Consider the following 25,988-nt stretch of genomic DNA (forward strand, 5'->3'; position numbering starts at 1 on the left):
AATATCGTCCTCCAGCAGCTTCAGTTCTGCCTCCTTTTGTCTTTTGCGCTACCCCTAAGGACAGTTTTAAATGCTTCCCACAGGGGAGTGGGTGAGGAGCCCGTGTCTTTATTGACTTGAAAGAAGTTGACTATTGAACTGCGGATATCCTCCACGAACTCACCATCCAACAGCCACCAGGCGCTCAGTCTACCTATGCCCCACACCTTTCCACGATGTCTCCCTACAGTCAGTAATATTGGAGAATGATCTGAGAGCCCACTGGGCAGAACCTGTGTCCACGTGGTGCAACCCACATCCGATGAGGGTAAGGCAGCAAAAAATTGTCTAGACAGGAGGATGTGCCATGGGTGGGGGGAAAAGAAAAGGATATTGTTGTTCTGTCGTTGCTGTCATTGCCATATATCCACCGGACCAAGTGCGTTGGTCTAGTCCCTCAAGAGCATAGATCGCACTACCCCATAGCCAGAGGTCATGTCCCACCCAAGGTCTATCACGGTGTTGAATGCTCCCCCCAATAATGTAAAACCTGGGGCAGCTTCAGTCAAACAAACCGAGGCAGCCTCTAAAATGTCGCCTAGCTGTCTGGGGGGGGCGCTTAAATACTTCCTAATGCCCATGGTCGACATTCCAACATACCCTGTATGACCACAAAGTGCCCTAGTGGATCAGAGTGTATTGTGTGAACCACTAGAGGGAAAGACAAATGTAGGAGGAACACAGCGCCCCTGGAATATCTTGTGAACCCCAAGTGGTAGACCCTGGAATTGCTAAGTCGCCCCAGAAAGAAGTGCCCAACAGCTGGATTTCTTGAAAGAGGAAAGCCAATAACATTTTAATGACACTTTAGATATGAATGTACCATAAAGTGGAAACTAAACAATGAAAATTAAACAAATCAATAAAGCAACCACCAATTTACATAAGAATTGTACTGGGTGCCCCCATCACAAACAATATATACTCTTTGCAATCACTAGCTGATAGCAAATGTTTCACTGCTAATAATTTGAAAAACACGGACGATCAATGTACTTCATCCAAAACCTTTATTCTTAAAATATTGTTTGCATGCACTAGCTGATGATGGTCACTAAGGAAATCACAATAAACAGACTAGTAGAAGCAGGGAAAGACATAAGATCTTGCTCAAGGAATTAGCCTTAGTCCAAGTCATCATGACAAACTGGAAGCAAGCAGCACAAAGTTCAGCCACTACCACACGTAGGTCTGTTGCTGGCAGAGATCTTCCCATTTTAGGAGGGAGGCTCCAGCATATATGCGGAGTCCTTGTCAGTTGGGAAGCAGCCCACTGCCAACCAGTGCTAGCACAGTCTCAAAGTTAAAAAAATCCAGCCAGTAATGGTTGGAGGAGATTTAACTTTTAGAGAAAGCGCTGGGTCGATAAGGTCTTGACCTGCAGCCAGAATGGATTACAGGGACCGGTGCCTTCATACGTGGTCTGCACAGGAGGCTGACGACGAAGACAAAGAACGCAGAGAGGAAGAAGAAAGGGATGGTCTGTGTCTTATTTTGATAGTTAACAGCCATGCATCCTCTTACATTTACTGTGTGTATAAAAAGATATTCAAAATTATGTAAGGAGAACCCTATGGAACGGTCCACCAGGGATGATCATTCCGATACTGGTGATCATTAGTGCAATTGCAATCTAAATAACATTCATATCAAAATGAATATAAACAAAAGGGAGCCAGTTTAGCAGGGGGCACTGGAATTAATTTAGAGGGAAATGTCAATATGCATTATACCTGGAAATAGAACTGCACCTCAAATGCAGACATGGCGCCACAGGCAAGGACCATTTTAAGGTCGCCATTATCCCCGGGAACACCAAGAGCGTATATAGAACGCACTAACTTTGAAGTGCATGGTGTCAGAGACCCACGTTAACTAAATTGTAAACCCCTGTCACGAAAATGTTATTGATCTATTCGAGGTGGTAACTGAAAAGGTGAAAGGATCTTCCTTTTCTGTATTCTTAATTACCAGACCTACTAGAATTATGAGGCGGTGTTGACTAAATTATGTGGCAATAGAAGACTAATTATGTAGCACAATTTCTGATATTATTACTTCATTACACTCTCATTTCTACACCTTAACATAGTCTGACAAAGGTTTCAACTCATTAGCACCAGTTTAACACCTCAATACAACCTAAGCAAGTAAAAGGTAAATTGACAATCTTTGCAGGGAGCCTTCCACTGTGTGGTAATGTGTGGCTACAAGAAACTTTGGATCCGTTTGAGTAAAAAAAAAAAAAAAACATTGTAATCAAAATTTGCGAATCGTGCAGCAGATGATGGATTATAATGCAGAAGCAGCAAATCCATAATTATACAGAAACATTGCAAAATCACATAATTCTACTGGCTGCGCTCATTACCATTACATTTCTTCTATGTAAATAAAGGCCTGTTCTTTTTCAAAAATCTATATTTGATTAGAGATTGCATTTGTGTGTGATGACTATGTGATAATGTATACACGTTCCAAACCGAACCTCGCATTATTGAGAAAATATCAACTGTCTGAATTTGCTTCACAGAGAGCATTAACTATACAAAGGGAGAAACCCAGTCATCCAATCGGAGTACAAGAGTGACCGGGACACCTGCACCTACCTCCAATATGTTTAATAACCACAGCCAACCCCAAGAACCAGAGAAAAGGCCTTGCAAGAACCTTTTTCTGGATCTGCCTGCCACGCAGGCATTTCCAAAGCAATTGGTAAGGACGCAAAAGTAACATTCTTGAATAGTCGTTACGTTTGATAAACTGTTTTATTTCTTTTTTAACGGCAATGGGAAATATCTCAAAAGTAGTTGCCATTTGCATCTAGTATGAAGAAACATGTTGCACACGTTTCTATAGCCTTGTGTAAATAGCGTGAAAGACATTTTCATCATAAAAACAAATATCCTTTATCTTTTACGCAACGTCCAAGATCATATATTGCTTTCATCTAGGTTACTTAAAAAGGTAAATTTCAAATCAGAGTATCTGAAACACCAGAAACAAGTACCATTTTCAACATGAAGTCCTCAAACGCAAAAAGTCAAATACTGCGTGTCTAGAACTCATTCTGAACAGCAACAGCTCTGACTACGACATCAAACTGCTCTAACTCACTTCTGTCAACATTTAAAATTGCAACAACAAAAATATTTCAAAACCCTGGTCTATGTATAATGTAGCTTGTGAACTATGTTGATGACCTTGAGGACATGGGTTCTAATCAGCTTCTGATTCTGAGCGAGATAAACTGTCAGTTTGTGTCATATCAGAAAACAAATATGTGCATTCTACTATTACAGGTAATGCACCGTCAATTATTTACCCCAGTCAATATCAATCACCTTTCCCACCTCTCGACCCAAAATGTACTGTCATTTTTCTGCGCCAAGCGTTTCTACTATAAATGCTTCATTATTAAATAGCCACAATTAATTATATAAATATAAATGCGTCCCAAAGGAGCCCTAAGCTCTTTCTGCTCCAGAATAGAAAGGGGACAAAAATGTTGGCCATCTGCATCGTTGATGATTTAGTCGCATTAGACTATACCCATCAAAAATGTTACCCAAACTGCCACTGTAAAGCATTTGAATTAAATGGTTTCTTTCTACTTTTACAGTGACTTCAAACAAATTCAAAGCCCTGCCAATGATTATACATCTCAAACTACTTATAAACATGCTGGCACAGATTAACAAGCATTAACAACGCCAATAGGACTGGCTTTGGCAAGCATGAATTTTCATTGGTATTTGTTTTTGGCGAACGTATACAATATAACACATGAGAAAACCTATTTAAAAAATAAAAATAAAGGTGTGACCCAGAAACCCAGGTAGCTACACTGCGTTCCCAAAGAACGTACACTCATTTTCAGGCAGGTATGCATATGTGATTTTGCGAAATGCCGATATACAGAGTGCAGGCCAGACAATGGATTAAGTGAGTCGATCGTATTCCCCATACTGTTGAGGGGAGAAGCAAAATGTGAATGATAGCTGAACAAATCAGTTAATGAAATGGGGCACAAGAAATCTCTGTAAATATATATATATGCATTTTTAATATGACCTTTTTGGAAAACATTAGACTGGCAAAACCTCTAAAGAAGAACCTACAAAGTACAAACAGTAATAAAAATCATACATTTGACAATTAACTGTGCAAAAACTATTGGCATCTCTTTGGCTTGTATAATAATGTGGGCAGAAGAAAATAATGAAAATGCAAGTTTGTGAATACTAAGCAGAAGATCTTTTGAAAAAAGTTGGGGTATAACCAAAGGACGAAGTTTGCAGGCCTCCTGGTATGAGTGTCAACAACCGAGTTCACAAAAACTAACAATCTGTAAAACACCAACACTATGTGTGCTCTTTAAATACATTAAGAAACGCCAAGAAATAGAGAAAAGCCACAAGCTTTAGTAAAATGCCTGGACGAAACCGTCAAGAGCCACATGAAATAAAACTTCATGTCCCTAAACAACCGTGAACTATCAGGTTTACATTAAACGCCCACTTTAAGAACGCTGCCACTTTAATGACTCAAATACATGGTATTGAGATGCTGCAACGGAGGGCAGATTTGAATTACTGGATCCATTTGGCTCGGTTTTCGCTAAAGACTCCGAGAGATCTACGGAAAGGGTTTTATCCCTGAAGTGGGCCTCAGTTTCAGCTAGCACTCAGCGGCATATACTGTATAACCCAAAAACGCCACGCCTGAAAACAGGGACCTATTTGGAGTAAAGTATCTTTAGGAAGAACGTACAAAACACATATATTCAACACATGAAAATTTAAAAATCTGTTTACCATACAAAAATGAGGATAGCTAAAAGGAGGATAGTGAAAAGTACATTTTATTTTCCCTCCCCATAGGATAATCTTTTTGGAACAGCAACAGGCATTACACTATTATTACCAAGCCATTCAGAACAATTTTTGCTCGCACGCAAAAGATAATCAGAAAATCATTTTTTGGCTAGCTATTCAGTCAGAATTATTGCGTTTAAACAAATTAACCATAGCAGCAACATATTTTGCAGTCACCGAATGCCACATACAGAATCCGCCCCTAATGCTCGCCCAGCTCACAGCAAACTGGACAGCTGCGATAGCATCCTCTTAGAAAACCGCTTAGCAGTCCAGCAATATGATGAAACAACTCCAGTTGCACCTTTAAACAGCACTTCAAAACCAATTATACAGCCGTCTAATTTTGTACACTTTTAAACTTATTACATTGAAATAGAAAACAAAAAAAAAGTTTCATACTTGGAAAAAAATTACTAACAAAAAAGGGAAAGTATTCCCCCCCCACCCATAATTTAAATTACAATTTTCCACGGTCTCTGCAAACATTTCAAAATTCTATAAAATTAAATTTGCACGTGAGAAACCATTTGGAAGTGAACTGCCAAGCTAATTAGTGATGGGTTGGAGCTTTACTCAGGCTGGAGTATTTCAAAAGGAGGAAATAGTTCCTTCACGAGGCAGGCCGGACCCCTACTGGCTGTCTTGCCAGGTTTCTTGTGAGAGGAAGTGGGGGACTGTTTGGCCTTGGTGTGGTTTTTGGGCGATGGGACAAGGGTGCTAAATTGTTCGAAATTGGTTCTGGGTTGGAAGGTGACTCATAATTGTCAACAGCCAAATAGAGGCAAGAGATGGCTTCACTGGAACCTCACACAACCGTTGGCTTGATAATGGCAGCATGGGAAATCACATTATAGGCTGGTTATAAGTCCTTGACTGGAGTAGGGGACCACATGAACTTGGCCTCAGATGGCATCATAAAAATAAATGTAATTACACAGCTGACTTTTGTACACAGTGGTCAGCTTGATTCTCGCCAACACACCTCTATTCATGCTGGTGACAGCCTTTCAAGGACTACTTTCAAACTCGCCACACATTCAGTGCGTTTGCACCCAAAAACATGAGAGAAGGGAACCTGCATTCTAACTGCCTTTTGGGCATGGCAAATGGGCATTCTGCATAGAGCACAAGTCATGGGGGTTCAGAGACAAGTTTTGGTAAGCTACATAGTAAGGAAAAGGAGGGTATGAAATTAAGCCTTTCGAAAGGTATAGAGAACACAAGCCAATTGCAGGGGGGTCCAAAAAGAACTGGAAAGTATGGGTCACTCAAGTGTGCTAGGTAGGCTTGCAGGAACTTCTCTGCCAAGATAAGGTACCTTCATGTGACTCCTCTCTGGTACACGTTATTTATTTTGTGTGTACACTTTTTTTGTACCTTCTAGGACAATCACCCACACAGCTAGGGTATAGGAAAGACTTTCTGTGCATTTGGAAGGCAGGGTACTTGGTCACAGAGCTGTGCTTCTGACTTTGGAGAGATTGCATTTCCTCTTCTGTGCTTCTTACCCACAGGACAACACTGCATCCACTGAAGCTTCAAAGACTACACCTCCATCTCACCAACAGTACAATTTAGACAATACCTGACAATATCATGTGCATATGATGGCTCTAAGCAATCCATTTGACTCAACGCCACATCAGTAGAAAACCTGTCTGATATACCCTTATAACGGTATCCATCAAACAGCTCCTCCCAACAACATGTGCACAACACATCTCCAAGCTATTTAATGGATGTGTTTACCGCCTCAACAATTGATCTAATTAAGTTATACTGACACACCTTTTATAAATTTAAATAGCAACAATCCTGAAGAAGTTAAACTCACAAGATTTGCATACAGGTTAAATGGGATTAAAGCTAGGTAATGGAAAAAAGATACCTCCAAACTTAACCCCCTAAAGAAAGGTACTGTAGAACTATATACTCCAGAAGAACGAGACAAAAAGAAAATATCATTCAGCATACACATCAGTTTACAAAATGCTTTACACAGCTACATACCAGGACCAACCTAGCAACTATCTACCACAATCCATCACTAAACAATAAACTAGTCTAGTCCTTCCTTGCTAGCAGCTATCCAATAAAACGTGCCTCTAAATGAACGCAAGCCAACCAAATACAACATCAGCAAACCATTTTGACACCTATTACCAAGAATTCCAGAACCATAAGAGATTGCCCAGACTTCGACAAAAATTAAGAATATACAAATGGTGGAAATTAACTGTACCAGTCCACATAATATAAATGTGCTTCTGCATTTTTCCTACTACCTACAAATAATCACCTCAAAAATACCCAATCCTACTATGAAAGCCCCTCTATCCCATCAAAGCCCTATCTACTATCAAGTTGATGATATATTCATAATCACATTCTAGACAAAAATGTAAGTGTGGAATCATATTTTCCGGTGCCCTCTGTGAAAAATTGAATATGCTACTTACCAGTATGCATCTGTTCTTGGCATGTAGGGCTGCTGACATTCATATCTGTGCATAGATCGCCGCCTAGTGTTGGGTCCGGATGTTTGCACGTTGTTGTCCTGGAAGAGTCTTCGAAGTATCCTGGGATAGGTGACTCCTCCCCTGGACTACAGTGCGCATGGGCATCCTCTCCATCCTCAGATTGTTTTTCGCCATTGTGGCAGTAATGGAGTAGATATAGAAAGTGATGACCATGCTTACAGTAATTCTGAGAGCTGCAGCTGCGACAGGCGCCGGGGAGGCGGGAGGGCGATATGAATGTCAGCAGCCCTACATGCCAAGAACAGATGCATACTGGTAAGTAGCATATTCAGTTCGAGGCATGTGGGCTGCTGAATTCATATCTGTGCATAGAATATATAGCACTGCCCTCTTATTAGCGGCGGCTACCAGTGCCAGCTGCAGCGGTCTGAAAAAGAGTTTTGAGAACAGCCTGTCCTACAGCTGCCTGCTGTTTTGATTGCACATCTACACAATAGTGTTTGGTAAATGTATGTGTAGTGGACCAGGTGGCTGCTCTACATATGTCATGCAAAGGAATGTTTCCTAGGAAAGCCATTGAGGCCCCTAACTTACGTGTTGAGTGGCTCGTGGGGGAATCGTTAAAGTGCGTTTAGCCTTTTGATAGCAAATTTGAATACATTTAACGATCCATCTGGCTATTCCTGCTTTGGAGATAGCGTTACCTTTGTGGTGTGGGGCAAAGGCAACGAAAAGTTGTTGTGTTTTCCTAAAGGGTTTGGTCCTGTCGATATAATACATGAGGGCCCTTTTGACATCTAGTGTATGGAGTGCCCTTTCTGCGACAGTTTGTGGGTTTTGGAAGAAAACGGGCAGTTCAATGGTTTGATTCATGTGGAACTGCGATACCACCTTTGGCATGAATTTGGGGTTGGTACGTAGTACGACCCTGTTGGCGTGAACCTGTATAAATGGCTCTTGAACGGTTAGTGCCTGGAGTTCACTAACTCTTCTCAAAGAAGTGATCGCTACTAGGAAAGCTACTTTCCAGGTAAGGAATTGAATCTCGCATGAGTGTAGAGGTTCAAAGGGTGGACCCATCAGGCGTGTGAGGACCAAGTTGAGGTTCCACATCGGAGCCTGTGGGTGGCTTGGTGGAATGACTTGTTTGAGTCCTTCCAAGAATGCTTTGATGGCAGGCACTCTGAATAGAGAGAGGTGCTGCCTGGTCTGCAGATAAGCTGATATTGCGGTCAAATGGACACGTATAGAGGTATATGCCAGATTGCATCGGTATAGGTGTAATAGGTAACAAATAATGTTTTGGATGGATGCGTCTAGCGGGTTAATGTCATTATTATTGCAATAAATGACGAACCTCTTCCATTTTGCTGCATAGCAAGCTCTGGTAGTGGGTCTCCTGGCCTCCTTAATGATGTCCATACAGTCAGGTGGCAGGTTTAGGTAGCCAAACTCTAGGACTTCAGGAGCCAGATTGCCAGGTTCAGCTGTTGTGGATCTGGGTGCTGAATCTCTCCATGGTTCTGCGTCAAATGCTCGGGTTTGACCCGCAGCCTTTGATGCGGCACCACGGAAAGTTCAAAAAAGGTGGTGTACCACGGCTGGCGTGCCCACGTTGGAGCAACCAGGACGAGCGTCAGTGAGTGTTGACGCAGTTTGCGTGCCACCAGCGGTATCAGTGGTGCTGGGGGAAAAGCGTACGCAAATCTGCCGGACCAGTTCATCCATATCGCATTGCCCTGCGACTGCGGATGTGGGAACCTGGCGGCAAAGCTTTGGCATTTTGCGTTTTCGCTTGTCGCGAATAGGTCTATCTCTGGATGACCCCACTGCTGGAGGTACGGTTGGAGTACTGATGGGTGTAACTCCCACTCGTGCATCTGGTGGCTGTGTCTGCTGAGCAGATCCGCCATCTGGTTGTCTTTGCCGGGGAGGTGTTCTGCCATGAGGAACATGTTCCTTTGAATGGCCCACTTCCACATGCTCTGAGCCAGATGAGACAACTGTGGAGAGTGTGTTCCTCCCTGCTTCTGTATGTAGTACATGGCAGTCATGTTGTCCGTCCGGATCAACACGACTTTGTTGCACAAGTGTACTTTGAATGCTTTCATAGCGAGGAAGATTGCCATCAGCTCTAGAAGGTTGATGTGCATCTTCTTTTGTTGTTGTGTCCATAGTCCCTGCACTGTGTAATGGAGTACATGAGCTCCCCATCCCTGGAGAGACGCGTCCGCCGTCAGTATTATCTGTGGGACAGGCTCTTGGAACGGTCGGCCCTTGCAAAGGTTTTGTGGATTCCACCAATGCAGAGAGTTGTATGCCCGACCGCTCACCAACACTAGGTCTTTCAACTGTCCTTGAGCTTGATTCCACTGACGTGCTAAGCACTCCTGAAGCAGGCGCATATGTAGTCTCGCGTGGGGGACTATGAAGATGCAGGAGGCCATCATGCCTATCAACTGCATGAACACTCGCGCGGGAAGGGAGTGTTGTGGTTTGAACTTGGAAATCAGCATTTGCATGCTGTTGATTCTCACCAAATTTGGCTGAGCTGTGGCCGCCAGAGTGTCTATAGTCGCACCTAGGTACTGTTGTACGTGTGTGGGCTGTAGATGGGATTTTGGGTAATTCAGTTAGAACCCCAGACTGTGAAGGAGGTGAATGGTGCGGGACATGTGGCTGGCACATTGCTGGGCTGACTTCGCTTGAACGAGCCAGTCGTCCAGGTAAGGGTAGACGTGTATGTGCTGCCTCCGTAGATGTGCCGCCACAGTAGCTAGGCACTTTGTAAACACCCTTGGTGCCGTTGTCACGCCGAAGGGAAGGACTTTGAATTGGTAGTGCTGCCCTTGAACAGTGAACCTGAGGTATTTTTTGTGTGAGGGGTGAATGGGTATGTGCAAATACGCATCCTTGAGGTCCAGTGTGGCTAGAAAGTCTCCCTGCTTGAGCAGCGGGAGGACTTGCTGTAGAGTGAGCATGTGAAAATGCTCGGAAAGAATGTATCTGTTTAGGGGTCTCAGGTCTAATATAGGTCTGAGTGAGCCGTCCTTTTTCGGTATTAAAAAGTACAGGGAGTACACCCCCGTACCTTGCTCGTGGACGGGTACGACCTCTATTGCGCCTTTTAGAAGCATACTTTGCACCTCCTGCTGTAAGAGCGTTAAGTGCTCTGAGGACATAGGACGGTTTTTTGGAGGTATTGTGGGTGGAGTGGAGGTTAGTTCTAGACAGTAACCGTATTTGACAATATCTTTGACCCACCTGTCCGTGGTGATGGAGTTCCACGTGGACAGGAACCTTTGTAGCCTTCCCCCGACAGGTGTTATGTGGTCGGGAGGAAGGGAGAGGGCGTCACTGCTTGTTCTTGGGGGAGGACCTGGTGTTGCCGTAGCCGCGTCCTCTGCCCTTTGTACTGGAGCCACGATATCCACCCCGGGTGTTTTTATCGTAGGTGGTTTGTGTATTGCCCTTGTTGTATGTTTGCTGTGACCCCTGTCCTCTACCTGCTCCTCTATTTCCGGGGCGACGAAAGGAGCCGCTCCGAAAGGACTGAGTCTGGAGAGCCCCCATGGACTTTGCAGTGTCCGTGTCCTTCTTTATTTTCTCTAGGGTGGTGTCAACCTCCGGGCCGAATAAATAGTCGGGGTTGACAGGCTGGTTGAGTATGTTGTTTTGCACCTCAGGTTTGAATCCGGAGATTCGTAACCAGGCATGTCGTCGCAGCATGACGCTAGTGTTTATGGCCCTGGCAGCTGTGTCTGCGGCATCCAGCGCGCACTTGATGGATGCGTTTGTGAGGAGCTGTCCCTCTCTGATGAGGATCTCTGCACCTTCTCTGTATTGGTCAGGGAGATGTTGGATTAGTTGCTCCAATGTGTCGCAGTGCGCTCTATCGTAGCGAGCGAGGAGTGCTTGAGTATTGGCAATGCGCCATATGTTGGCTGCCTGGGCGGCAACCCGTTTGCCAGAGGTCTCTAACACCTTGGACTCTTTGTCCGGGGGAGGAGCGTCACCTGTTTGTGAGTGTGCCCTCTTGCGAGCATTCGCCACGACAATGGAATCCAGAGGTAATTGGCCTCTGATATAAGTAGGGTCCCCAGGCGCTGATCTGTATTTCTTGTCGATCCTGGGGTTTATCACTCTTGCCCTGGTGGGTTCCTTGAAGATGTCCTTTGCTGGTTTGAGGACACCCTTCAACATGGGTAGAGTTTTTATATGCCTTTCTGAGGATGCAAAAGTATCCATAAGAAAGTCGTCCTCGACGGTGTCCGAGTGAAGTTGCACCCCATGATTGGCCGCAGCACGTTCAATTAGAGCGTTGAACGCTGCCGTGTCCTCTGTGGGAGATGTTTTTGCTCCATAGAGTTGCGGGTCTTGTGCATCCATAGGTGCACCTGGGTCCACAGGGTCATCCCAAGTTTGATCAGGGTCCTGTTGGCCGTCAGGGTCCATGTCTCCGGGGTAGGGGACTTGGTCACCCATGTAGTCCACCAACGCATCCGTGTCGGAGTGTGTGGGAGAGAAGGATTGTGGATCCTGGTAGGGTGAGTGGAAAGGTTCGTAAAGAACTGGTTCTGAAGCCACAGGCAGCTTTCTTTTAAGTGGAATCCTGAAGGAGTCCAAAGCCGGCTCCGAAGTTATTTTCCGTTTGTGGATAATCATCCTGCCGGTGTCGGCGTCGATTAGATGCGATGGAGACGTCTCCGCAGAGCGTTCGGCAGGCGTGATCGTGGTATGGGTCACCCGTGTCCTGATTTGGAACAGTTTCGGGGCCGTGGATGGTGGCAGGCCAAAAGTAATGTTGGCTGGTGTCGAAGAGGCTGCTGGAGCTTTAATTGGTTCGGAGCCCGACGTGTCCTGGAGGACCATTTTCTTTTTGGTGCTTTGCGCAGCAATGGGTCGCGTCTGGAGCGCCCTCGAGTCTTTTGCACCGACCGGTTTTGTTGAGGCGGTCGTGGATTTTTCCGGCGCCGGTGGGTCATCGAGTCGAGGGGCGGGAATGGCCGTCGACTTCTTCGATGAGTGTTGCTTTGGTGTCGCAGTGGAAGCGGTGTGAGACGCATCAGGCTGTTTGACCTTTGGGGTCGGAGTCGATTGCGTCGGTGCCGGGAGCCGAGCAGGTTTGGTGGTACCGAAGGCCTTCTTCCTTATGTCGACTCCGACGTCGGCCGCTTCGAGTTCGGCACCGAAGTCTCGTTTGGTGCGCTCGGTGCCGATGTGTTTTGCTGGCGTCGAAGGTGTGGAGGGCCTCGATCCGACCAGCGCCACTTTCGGTTTCAATTGAACCAATACAGCTTTCGGTTTCGGTTTTGAAGAAGGGAAACCAGCCGTTTTGGGCATTAATGGTTGCCGCTGAATGTCCGAGGCCGGGCCCGAGGGCGGGGCCGAAGAACTGCGGGATAGGTCTTGGGTAAGGCCCGAAGGCAATCCCTCGACCGGAGCCATAGACTGTTGCACTGGGCTTTCTTCAGTCTGAACGGGTAGGCCTTGCTCGTCACCGGAGCTACTCTCTTCAGCCCCTAAGGCCTCATTGTAGTCTCCTACCTCGGTGTCGTCTTCATCTCTGCGAAAGAGTGTTTCGTCGACGTCTTCCGATCCGGAGTCATGTTCGGAAACGGGACTGGAGGGTAGGTTCTCCACTTCTTCGACATCTTCGGTCTCGGCGTTGAAGATGTCGGCCGGGGCCGGTGCCGCTTGCTGCGCCTCGAGTCTCGCCGCTCGTCGATTCCGTAGAGTCTTCTTGGATCGAAATCTGGCACAGGCCATGCATGTAGATTCGTCGTGATCCGGTGAAAGGCATTTGTTGCACACCGGATGGACGTCGACGTGGGGATATTTCGCATTGCATACCGGACACCTTTTGAATGGTGTCCTCGATTCCATCGTTGATGTCGAATCGACGGTCGGGTAAGATGCGAAAGTTTGTTCTGGAAGTTAGTAAACTAACAAAGATACTATCGATACCGATCGAGAACAGTACCGACACGAACTAAAGGCCCTTTGGCCTGAAAATTTTTTCCTAACTTGAGTCAAGATAGCACATCCGAACCCAATGGCGGAAAAAAACAATCTGAGGATGGAGAGGATGCCCATGCGCACTGTAGTCCAGGGGAGGAGTCACCTATCCCAGGATACTTCGAAGACTCTTCCAGGACAACATCCTGACCCAACACTAGGCGGCGATCTATGCACAGATATGAATTCAGCAGCCCACATGCCTCGAACTCCCTAGATATTAGTTCAGTGTATCATATAGGGCAGTGGTCTACAAAACTTTCTGTAGTACTGACTTGCTTTTGTTCAGTGAAAGTTATCCTGAGCTACTGATATTATTGGTGCTGCAATAGTGACCATACCAGACACATTTACATGAGTGGCCTACTCAGGCAAGATTGTTAGCAGTGACCACTTCGGTGTATCAGGCAGGGCTGCTACCAGTAACATCAACAAACATTGCTAAAGACAACAGATTTCGTCCTCTGCAATTAATGTTTTTTCGACTTGTTACACAGCAGCGCTGCTATGCAACATGTCTTAAAAACAACACCTAGTCAATACCAGTAGATTTTGCACAGGCGAAACCTATTGGCTTTGGGAATCCTTGTTGTGTATTGGCACAGGGAGATTAAGTGTGCCCGTAATCACAAAATGTTGAACTGTGGCCGAAGCTAGGGAGAGGATGTAGCGTGATTAATTTGCGACAAAATGCCACTCAAAAAAGTATCACGCATGAAACTTGGCAATGTCACCCATTGTCTCACAGTAAACATGAAAATATCACACAAAAGCCGACTTAAATTTGGCAGTCCTGATTGCATTGCATAAAAGCGTATTAAATATCACTAAAGATCAGTACACAAGCACAGACTATATTGGAGAGTTTACAGCAGAACTAGAATGTGCTTGAAAACAAGCCCTTTGAAGCTGTTGCAATGACGTTTGAACACACTATGAAAAAACACAAAAACGAAAAGTAAATTCTACTCATAAGATGTTGCTTGTGCTTAGAAAAAAATATGTTTAATAAAGTATATGAAATAAAGTGTGAATTTTCCCACGGTTAACCACTATAAACATACAATTTGAAAGAGGCTATTCAGTAAAAAGAAAATGTATTTATTTTCCCCAAATTCCATATCACCTTCTATTACCAACAAGCATTGGCAAAGCCAACAGATATCGGCAATTCCCAAGCTATTGGCCTGGTCAATGTGAGTGTCTTTTAGCCACTAGCATGCTGTAAGCAGTACACCAGCTGTTCAGCATGGGCAAGACTGAGGACAGAGCGAGCGCTTCAATACAATTGAATCGTGAAATAAATAAACAAGGGATGTTCAGATTTAACAACTTTTTAAGAAATGCATTTGTTAAAGTATACCCACATGCATTTTAGTGGTATGTGTATATGTGTATAAGGGAGACTATGTCAGGGCGAAGGACGGAACGAGCTCTCTAATAACATAAAATCATACCAAAAAAAAAGCATTAGCAACAAGGAACGTAATGGGTGGACGGGTCAAGCAGGAAAGCAGTAGGGGATGGGGAGGTGGACAAGCAACAACGGAAGAGGGCGGGAGGAAGCAACAATGAAGGGGTAGAAAGAAATACCTTAACTGAGGCAGGATCAACCACAAAAATGAATATGTCATTTTGTCGTGTAACTGGTGAGCACTTAAAGCGCTCCAATACCATGGTCTCGCGTTTGTGCTATGGCAAGACGGACGATGGACAAAGTGCTCTCCAAAACCATTGGATCATGCAAAAAACAAACAAGTGCTGTTAACATTTAAACAATATTTAAAGAAATTGCATTTGTTTATGCACACACACACATGCATTTTAGTGGTATGTGTGTATGTGTACAAGGGAGACGGCCTGAAAATACAAGTAGTCCAATGGAGTGCTTGAAAACAAAGAAAAAATAGCTGCGCAAATCAGGAGCAGGGTAAGAAGACATGTACTCAGTCCATGCCGGCATGACGCCCGTATTTCTTCACGAATGGCATCAAAGAAAATGAGAGCAGTGCTGAAGTTTACCAATGGTAAGAGATGGGCGACCTGTAAGCCAACAGATAGAACACGTTTCTTCAAGACAGCGCATGTGCTGTCTAGCAGGTGATGTCTAGCCAAGGCCTAAAAATAATAGATTTTGCACAGGCGAGACCTACTGGCTTTGCAAATACTTGTTGTGTTTAGTAATGGAGAGATTAAGTGATTTAGCCATAATCCCAAATGTGGAACTGAAGCAGAGGCTATGGAGATGATATGGCGTCCTTTCGTGATAGGATGTGGCATAAGGGCCACATCTGCTACTATGAAGCTGGGAAACCGGGTTCGAGTTTCGGCGTAGGCTTAACATCCTTGATTCTGGGCAAATCACGTACTCTCCCCAGGCCTACAAAAATGTGTCCATGTGTAAAGGAACTGGTGCTAATGTGAAGCACTCTGATACCTTCGTGTGGTGTTCGTGCTATATAAACTGCAATAAAAAAAAAAGAAGGGTCTGGCGAGGTGGGAATCTGGGGACAGCAACAGGAGGGGGCAAGCAGTGAATGACAGGCAGAAGGTGGTGCGGACATGCAACCAACAACAAATATGGGCATGCACGGGGAGAATGAATCAATCCATCAGCATGTGTAGAGCGCATTTGTAGAAATCTTGGGTATCTGGGCGCTGAGGGTGCAGTGTCTTCCTCCAAAAGCCAGGTCTTGAGCTTCTTTCTGAAGTCCGCCAGGGAGGGTGCTTTTCAGAGGTAGAGAGGCAGGTCGATTCAAGTCTTGGCGGCGATGTGGGAGAAGGAGCACCCCGCTGCGATGAATGGAGGAAGTCTGTGCGAGGATGAGAGAGGAAGAGGGCAGGTGTCTTGCGGGCAGGTAGAACTTCAGTCTGTGGTTGATGTAGGAAGGTACTTAGTTGTGTAGAGCTTTGTATGTGCCTGTTGGGATCTTGAACTGGCAGCTCTTCTGGGTAGGGAGCCAATGGAGGTTTCTGAGGTGAGGCGTGATGGGATTTCATTTGGGGAAGTCCAGGAAGAGTCTGGTTGTGGTGTGATGTATGGTCTGAAGTCTTTTGAGGAGTTCTGTGGGGATTCCAGCATAGAAGGTGTTGGCGTAGTGGAGGTAGCTGGTAATGAGGGCCTGCGTGATGTTCTTCCTGGTGTTGATTCAGATTAATCTGAGGATTCTGCTAAGCATGTAGAGTTAAAGGAAGCAAAAACCAAAGGAAATGATGGACGGAGTGTTGAACATTGCAAGCACTCACCCCCAGTCAACTGATCTGGGTTTAATCCATCACCGTTCTTTAGCCCACGCTGCCACCCCAGTTCAGACATGGCCATATGCAAATCAGTCTGACCCTGTGCCTCATGGGAACAGTCCAGCCCGAACTGCCAAACCATGTCTTCCCTGGACCAGAAACAAGCTTCCTAGGACAGGTTTCTGGCATTTCAGCCGTCTTCAGCCAGGCTTGCTTGAATCGAGTGGCAAAGTGAGCAAGGGACTCACGTCTGAGCAAACCCTGCCAATTTATGGCGAACAAAGCAAAAACCAAAGGAAATGATGGACGGAGTGTTGAACATTGCAAGCACTCACCCCCAGTCAACTGATCTGGGTTTAATCCATCACCGTTCTTTAGCCCACTCTGCCACCCCAGTTCAGACATGGCCATATGCAAATCAGTCTGACCCTGTGCCTCATGGGAACAGTCCAGCCCGAACTGCCAAACCAGGTCTTCCCTGGACCGGAAACAAGCTTCCTAGGACCAGTGTCTGGCATTTCAGCCGTCTTCAGCCAGGCTTGCTTGAATCCAGTGGCAAAGTGAGCAAGGGACTCACGTCTGAGCAAACCCTGCCAACTTAAAGGAAGCAGGTGGAGGTTACTGCGCTGATTTGTCATTTCATGGTAAGTTAGCTCTTGAGGATGATGCTAAGGTTACGCGCGTGATGTGTCGTTGTGGGGGTGGGTTCGAGTTCTGCCAGCCACCAGCTGTGGTCCCATGTGGAGGCGTTATTCCGAACATCAGAACTTCTGTTTTGTCGGAGTTGAGTTTGAGGCAGCTGTCTTTCATCCATTTGGCTACATTGGTAATTGGAGTTGCAGAAGTTGGTTTTGGCATTGGTAAGGACCCCGGTGAGTGAGAGGATGAGTTGAGTGTCGTCGGCGTAGGAGATTATGTTGAGATTAAGTGATATATGGCGTAATCTCAAAATGTTGAGATTAAGGCACCTCTGCAGGCACATAAGGATGGAAGGCGACAACTGGGAGGAGAGAAGACGAGGGCACTCGAAATAATAAAATTAATTTTTAAAAATTACATTCCGTAAGAAGCACAGCAGCACAAATCACATGATGTCGTCAGACACGTTTGCTCACAAAGAACAAAGAAGGTAAAAAAAAGCAGATAAAAGTCAAAAATTAGTACTTGGGCCAGGCTCCGCTGATAAAACAAACACGAACAACAACAAATATTAGCATGCTACAACCAACAGAAACCAAGGAAAACAAATTGGCAAGTACACAAACGAATAAAAAGTAAAGTAGGTTGTAAGCCCCTTTTAAGATTTAGATTTGATTACAACTGATTTAACAAGCACAGCGCAAGCACTGTGCAGGCGATACCTAAAAGATTTATAAATCTGGAAGGCCTTTATATGGCTAATACATAAGAGACAAAGCAGCAATAACCTGGGACAAAGGTAATAATACGAGTAATAAATATTTCCAGACGCAACATGATGTTAAATCAACTTTACATATATTTTGCAAATTCAAGCATTATTCCCTAAACATCAGCTTATGGGAAATAAAATCTGAAAATACACACATGTTCATCTTGAATACAAAGTTTTTCAATTTTTGTGTGCATATATTTACTAAACAAAGTACAAGCGTCTAATTTGATAGGCTTTACTGCACACAGGAGAGCTACTTATAAGTAGCTCAATAGCTCCTTGGTAGAGAAGCCTGCTATAGAATATATTCACCATCGGACTTGACGTAAATGTTGGATACCATTTTTGACCACAGTGACAACCGAATAAAACTCAGTGTAAAAACAAAAAACAATTAAATCACAAATTAAGGCAAAGATACACTCAGAAGGTGGCAAATGAAATTCTGTCAACTATGAGTGAAAAGGAATAGCCTTCGGTCCTTGCAACATCAATCTAGCATTTCTGTCACTATATGAATATCAAACGAAATCTAAAGCGGTACTAGTGGTTAGCACCTAGTAGGCAGACCTAGGCGGCATGGTTGAATTAAGTCTCAGCCACAGGCGCAGAGGGTTGGACACCAACAGCGAAGTTGCAGGAAACCACTTTTGATGGCAACCATTCTGCTGTTCAAGTATACTGCAAGCACATACAAGTTCAATTTTGCAGGAAATGGGACTTTGCTGTCCAAGCCTCAAAGCTAAATTGTGCAGGTAACTGTTGAAACCCACATCCTCATAAGGCATTTAAAAATCTGAGGTAGCTGCAGTTTGGCAGCCACTGAACTGGAACAGCCTTAAGACATTTTTATTATCTAAAATACATTACACGGGGCGTGGCTACGCGGCGTAGTGCAATGGCCGCGAGCTATGGTAGCTCCGTCGACCTTTCTCCCCATCACCTATCCTGACTGCTTCATCCGTGACCTGAGCGGCGGAGGGGATGCCGCAACAAACATGAAATCTGCCAAGCCCAATATCACGGCTCTGGGGCTGACACCTGAAGCGCCGCAGCTGGCGGAGTTTTCGGCCTTTCATGAATCGGAGGCAGGGCCCTAAAGTAATTATCGGAGCCGAGATCAGCACGCAGGAGGGCGGCTGTCGGCAACAAGACAGACCATGGTTGGGGCCTGCGCACGGAGGGGAGGCCGAGAGTGTTCTGAAATCGGCACCCGGACCAGAACTGCACTACTGAGAAGCAGCGGGTGAGTGAAGCCTCTCATGGATACACCGCTAGACCGGACGGTCGGACACATTGGGAACAGCGTACTGCCACCATGAGGGTCCCAGTTAGCAGACGGGAGTTACGGCGGCAGGAGCCGGGGGTGGAGGAGGGATTCCCCATAAGTACCTCACCACCTGTCCTCCCCAGCACTGGCGGTGCCCCTTGGGAGCAGCAAGCGCATGCACGCAGGTTAACCCCACTGCGGTGGGTGTGTGCTGCCCCCCCACGGGTGCACTCATTGACTTGGACTTCTGGCCGTGCTGGGATTCGGAGACCTGCAGCGGAACAGGCTTAAGCGGCCGGCCACGATCATAGCGGGAAACAGGATTTCTGAGGATACCTGCTGGGTCCACCACTGGGGGCTCTCCTCTCTCTCGGCGGAGCCCCCTGGTAAAGACGGCTACACACGCGCCTGCCAGCCCAGTCGCGTGGATAACTAGACTCAAAGTACTGAAGGGTGTGCCCACTAAAGTCATTGATGAACTAGGGGGGCGCCCCTTGGTCGCTTAGCCTAGCGGGACTTGCAGCATAGCCAGGGTTTGGCCTGGAGTGAAGGCCCGGGTGCCACGGCAGAGCAGGGCCTGCACGCCGGGAGGACTCTCTGAGGACACCTATTAAGACCGAAAAAAAACCTGGCCTAGTGCATTGTCCTCAACGTGATCGGGGTTGCGGACGGCATCTTGGTGATACACCCCCACGACCAACCCTGACCACTTACCGGCAGGGTGCACGTCCGGAGAGAGACACGAGGCTGTTCACTGAGTGGATTGCTAAGTCAGGGGCGGAAAGGGTGACGGCTGCTCCCTCCTGAAGAAAATGTCTGGCACAAAAGTCACGAACACAACAAGCTAGATCGCTATACATTTCCCAAGGCATCCATGCCGGATCCCAAAAATGGAGATAAACCAATGGAGGTGGAGAAGGGGGACAGCGAAGAGCTCACCCTTAACGACATCATGACAGCAATCTCCGGGATTAGGACCACGATGGAACCAAAAATGGACACCATAACGACGGAGGTGTCCCTTATCAGGGCGGATCTCCTCAAAATGAGCGGGCAGCTCAAACAAGAGGAGATCACTACCGCCAGCCTCATCAAGGCCACCTCACAACTGCAACGCGAAATGCAAGAACTGAAATCCTTCAAGAAACTTGCGGAAGAGAAACTGGATGATTATGAAGGGCGCACCAGGCGCAACAACATCCGTATTCTTGGTGTGTCGGAGAAGGCGGAGGGGCAAGCGACTGATCTTTTTGAAGAGGACCTTATCACAACACATTTGCAACCAAGGGGCCTATCAAAATTCTTTGTGGCCGAACGAGCCCATAGAGTCCCCGGGGCCCCACCACGCCCAATACTTGCCAGGCTGCTTAACGTTAGAGACCAAGATGTAATATTGCATGCGGCCAGGAGGGGCTTGCCTCTCAGATTCGAGAATGCAGACATTCTTTTCTTTCCTGACTTCAGCTAGGTGGTGCAAAAGCAGAGGCGCTCCTTCCTTGCCATCAAGAAGCAACTTAGAGACAGAGAGATTTAATACTCAATGTTGTTCCCGGCCCGGCTCAGGGTGGAGTCGGGAGGGAAGGCCTGGTTCTTCGAAAGCCCGGAGGCAGCGGCAGACTGGCTGGAGGGTTGGAGAGATGCCAGTGAACACAACGCCCGAGGTTGACCCGAAGTATTAAGGAGCTGGACTGCATCTTGTTCCTACCCTGGGGGGAACTTCTGTCTTATTGGTCTCACAGTATGTATGTATCAAGCAACGTTGCATTGGTCTGGGCGGTGAGGGATAACTGCTCGGTAAGACGATTCAAATAGACCTGTGTTAAATACTAAGGGCGGCATGCCATTTTAAGGTGCAACAATGGTTTGATGCATGGTGGGGATATGGGACACCTCACCCCTCTGTTTCTACAGTTAGTTCTCAGTTTAGGGAATAGGCACTCTGCATTGCAACACACATCTATGCCCAAAGTGCAGGGCAGCAGGGGGGGGGGGGGGGGGGGCGGGTTGGGAATGGGTTTGTATGTCTCAATTAGTTCTAGTTAATTCAACAACGTCAGTCCAGATGAATCGAGAGGGAGGTAGGAATCAAAGTGAGCTATTAAGTACACACTGGGATAAAAGCCTGAAACTGTTGAGCTGGAACGTCAACGGGTTGGGGGACAAAATCAAAAGGTGCATTGTTCTGCAACTATTAAACGACATTCCCCGGACATAGTGGTCCTCCAAGAAACACACCTAATGGGACAGTCCTGTAGAGCGCTGAATAGATGGGGATACAAATTAGTTGCCCATACAGGCTTTACAACCGGCTCCAGGGGAGTGGGGGTCATGCTCAAAAAATTGTTTCCCTTCTCCATTCAAGCAGCATGGGCTGACGACAGAGGTAGATACAGGGTGGTCACGGGACAGTGGGAGGGGATCACGCTGACCTTAATGTGCGTTTATGTACCACCAGGCCTTCAGAACATCACATTCAAAGACATACGTTTCATTTTACTTTCCCTCCCCGAGGGCATCCTACTGGTAGGAGGGCACACAACAGCCTGTCTCGCATAGACTACCTTCTGGTGCCTGCGTCACAAATTGCCAACATCCGAGAAATCAAACACATGGCCCGCGGCATTTCAGACCACTCCCAGCTATGGGCCCACCTGGTCCTAGGAACTGCTAGAGTGGGACGAATCACCCCCATAATCCCATTTTTTTTTTGTTGAATATTTTTATTGGCATTTAAACACTCGGAAAACAGTACAATCAACGACTATCCCCTGTCAGGGCATGTCTATATACAATTACCATCGCATAAATTTCCCAGCTATGAGTCAACAGTACATGGGTAAATCGTTGCCCCCCCCTAGTCACCCTGCAGGATAATCCTTAGAGGCCCGCCCCCTGGCGTCCCCCCGTAGGCATAGTATATACTCGCAGGGCGCGGGGATCACCCCCATAATCCCATGGTACCTCTGTAACCCGGTAGTCAAACAGGCTCTCCTTCAGACCCTTGAAAACTACTTCCAAGAAAACAAGGGCACGGTAGACTCCCCCCGAACATTGTGGGAAGCTTTTAAGACAGTCATACGGGGCAAGCACTTTCTCTAATAGCGGGGGTAAAGAAAGAGAAGGATAAGTTACTTACCTGTAATCCTAGTTCTCTTCCAGGGGTATCCACATCAAAGTCATAAGCACTGAATATTCCCGTACATGTGCGAGGACCCCGGAAATAATACAAATTGTATATGAAAAACATATATATACAGCTATATATATATATATATATATATATATATATATATCATTTTTTTCTTACACCAATGCAGCTCCCATCTAGTAGGCTAAACAATGTAATAAACACAAACTGCTTTTGCCAAATATATAAGATATATATAAAAACACAAGGCGGCAAGTAGCACTTGAAATCTGTTTTTAATGAGTGAACCTCATGAAGAAAAAACTGCAAAGCAGACTTTGTTGGCCTACAGGCTGCACTGCAAACCAATAGCATATAAAATGAAAGCATTTTCATACAAAAACTGGCACCGTGCCTTTAAGGCAGCCATGACCCCTAGCTTCACATCATGCATCCGGGGTGACAGTTAGGTCAGTTGTTCTTTGCATAACCCTGAAGATCAGGGCACTAAGATATCCTTTAACAATGAAGAAAATCTCATTTGCTTGGGGAGGTGGATGGGTTGCTTATGACTGATGAGGATACCCCTGGAAGAGAACTAGGATTACAGGTAAGTAACTTATCTTTCTCTTCCAGGGCATCCTCATCAATAGTCATAAGCACTGAATAGAATAGCAAGCCCATCTTCCACCTGCAGGCAAATGGGAGAGAATGACCCAATATACAACAACAGCCGTCATCAGCTGCTGAACTGATTCCTCAAAAGGAGGCCTGGCCTACTTGAGTGTCTGCCCTGGTGTTTGAATCTAGACAATAGTGCCTCGTAAATGTATGGACGGACCTTCAAGTTGCCGCCTTACAGATTTCAGAGATAGGCTTGTTATGAAGAAAAGCAGTCGTAGCCGCTTTTCCTCTTGTGGAATGCGCCTTGGGAGTAGACCCAAGGGGCCTTTGCGCTAATTGATAAGCTAACTTGATGCACGAAACTATCCATCTGGAGATGGACCGCTTTGAAGCTGAAAAACCCGTTCTGATCGACCCATAGTTAACAAATAGTTGATCAGAATTTCTCGTGGACTTGGACCTATCCAGATAGAATTTTAAAACTCTTTTTTGGTCCAGAGAGTGTAAAGCCCTCTCAGCTGGAGTGGAGGGATTAGGGAAAAAGGTGGGCAGAGAGATGATCTGATTCACATGGAAATCTGACACCACCTTCGAAAGGAAAGAGGGATGAGTCCTCAATACGACCCTATTAAGATGTAAAACTGTATAAGGTTCCTTAGAGCAGAGGGCCTGTATTTTGCTCACTGTGTGAGCTGATGTGATCGCTACCAAAAAAGCCGCCTTCCAAGTGAGGTGTTGCAAGGTTGCTTTGTGGATCGGTTCGAAAGGTGGACCCATCAACTTTGATAGCACCAGGTTTAGCTCCCAGGGTGGTGAAGGAGGCCGGACCGGAGGGTAGACCTTGCAAGAAGTCTTTTACAACCTGTAACTGAAAGAAAGAAGGCTGAGAAGGTGAGCACCTATATGCAGTGATAGCTGCTAAGTGCACCTTAATGGACGGAAACTTCAAGCCTGCTTTTGCCAGGTAAAGCAGGTAAGGTAGAATGACCTCCTCTTGTCCTTTAGTTGGGTTACAATTGTTTTGAACGCACCACATATAAAAACATTTCCACTTACACGCATATGAGTGCCTAGTGGAAGGCCTTCTTGCTTCTTTTAAGATGGACATGCAGTTTTGTGGCAGCCCTAAATGGCCATACTGGAGGACTTCAGGAGCCATGCTGCCAAGTTCAGTGAGGGAAGGTTGAGGTGATGAATCCTCCCGTTCATCTTGGACAGCAGGTCGGTCTGCATGACAGCCTCCTGTGAGGGTATTCTGACAGGTGCAGAAGGTCCGGATACCACCATTGTCTCGGTCAGTCTGGGGCAATCAAGATCATTCTCGTGTGCGAATGAGACGGCTTGGTCACCACCTTCGGGATGAGAGGAAGGGGTGGAAAGGCGTACACAAATGCCCCTGACCAGTCTATCAAAAGGACATTCCCTTTCGACCCTGGCCAGTAGAACCTTGAGGCCAAGTCTCGGCATTTTGTAGTTTCGTCATCCGCGAAGAGATCGATGCTGGGACGACCCCAAGCCTGGAAGATGTCTTAGACGACCTCGTAGTTGAGACCCCAGTCTTGTCTGTCTTCGAAGTGTCGACTGAGAGCATTCGCTCTCGCGTTCTGTTCTCCCGGCAGGTGTACCGCTGTGATTGATAGATTCCGTGCTAGGAGCCAATGCCAGATAGCTTGAGCTTCCAGAGACAGTGTGCGTGAGCGAGTTCCCCCCTGTTTGTTCAGGTAGTACATGGTGGTGGTATTGTCCGTCTGTACTAAGATTGAACTTGCCTGAATCGAAGGGAGGAAAGCCTTGAGGGCCAGGTGAACTGCTCTCAGCTCCAGCATGTTTATGTGATATGACCTTTCTTTTGATGGCCGTTGACCTTGTGTCTGGAGAGACCCCATGTGGGCTCCCCAGCCGTGGAGGGAAGCGTCCGTGATCAGTGTTTGAGAGGTAGGTGCTTGATGAAAGGGTATCCCTACTTGCATATTCTTCTTCTTCATTCACCATGGGATGGATGCTCTTGCTGCGTTTGAGAGACTTATTTTGTCGTCCCAGCGCACTGTTTGCTGGTCCCACTTGTCCTCCAGATCCTGCTGAAGACTACGCATTTGCAGCCTGGCATTGGGGACCAGGAAGATGCAGGATGCCATCGACCCTAACAGGGAGGCAATCCGACGAATCAACAGCATTCTGTTGTCCAGAACAAGTTTGCATTTCTGTATGATGGAAAATTGTCTCTCCTCCGGAGGAAACACTTTTCCTACCTCGGAGTCTACCAGAGCTCCTAGATAATGGATTCTTTGGGTGGGTTGTGGAGTCGATTTGTCGAAGTTCACATGAAGGCCCAGCTGGTGAAATTGCAGGAAATTACTCCTCACGCTACGGGGGGAGGGACCAGTCAACAGCCAGTCGTCCAGTAACGGGTACACGAAGATGTCTTTGCGGCGTAGTGTGGCTGCCACCACTGCCATGCACTTTGTGAAGACTCGGGGAGCTTACTTCAACCCGAAGTGTAGTACTTTGAACTGGTAGTGAGAAGATCCCACCAGGAATCTCAGGTATTGTCTGTGATGTTGACTTACCGGAACGTGAAATTATGCATCTTGTAGATCCAGCGAACACATCCAATCTCCCTGCCTGAAATGTGGATATATTTGATGGAGAGCCAACATGCGAAACTTGTCCTTCTTGATTGATTTGTTGAGTGTTCGCAGATCCAGAATGGATCTGTATTCTGCTTTTTGACTCTTCTTCTTTACTAAGAAGTATCTTGAGAAGACCCCTCTCCCTCTTTGAGATATTGGCACCGTCTCGATGGCTGATTTTCACAGAAGGGTGGCAACTTCTCTCTGCAATATTCTCATCTGGTGACACAATGATGGAACCGGAGGGATTGAGGGAGGATGGCGTC

General features: G+C 46.3%; 1 protein-coding gene across 1 annotated transcript in view; it reads right to left on the bottom strand.

The window, feature by feature from the left end:
- LOC146857451 (protein argonaute-3) overlaps positions 1-25,988 on the bottom strand; it is a 1,089,759-nt gene that overhangs the window by 999,983 nt on the left and 63,788 nt on the right. The window lies entirely within an intron of this gene.

Source organism: Triturus cristatus, chromosome 3_2, assembly GCF_964204655.1.
Source record: "Triturus cristatus chromosome 3_2, aTriCri1.1, whole genome shotgun sequence".
In the NCBI taxonomy this organism is placed as follows: Eukaryota; Metazoa; Chordata; class Amphibia; order Caudata; family Salamandridae; genus Triturus; species Triturus cristatus.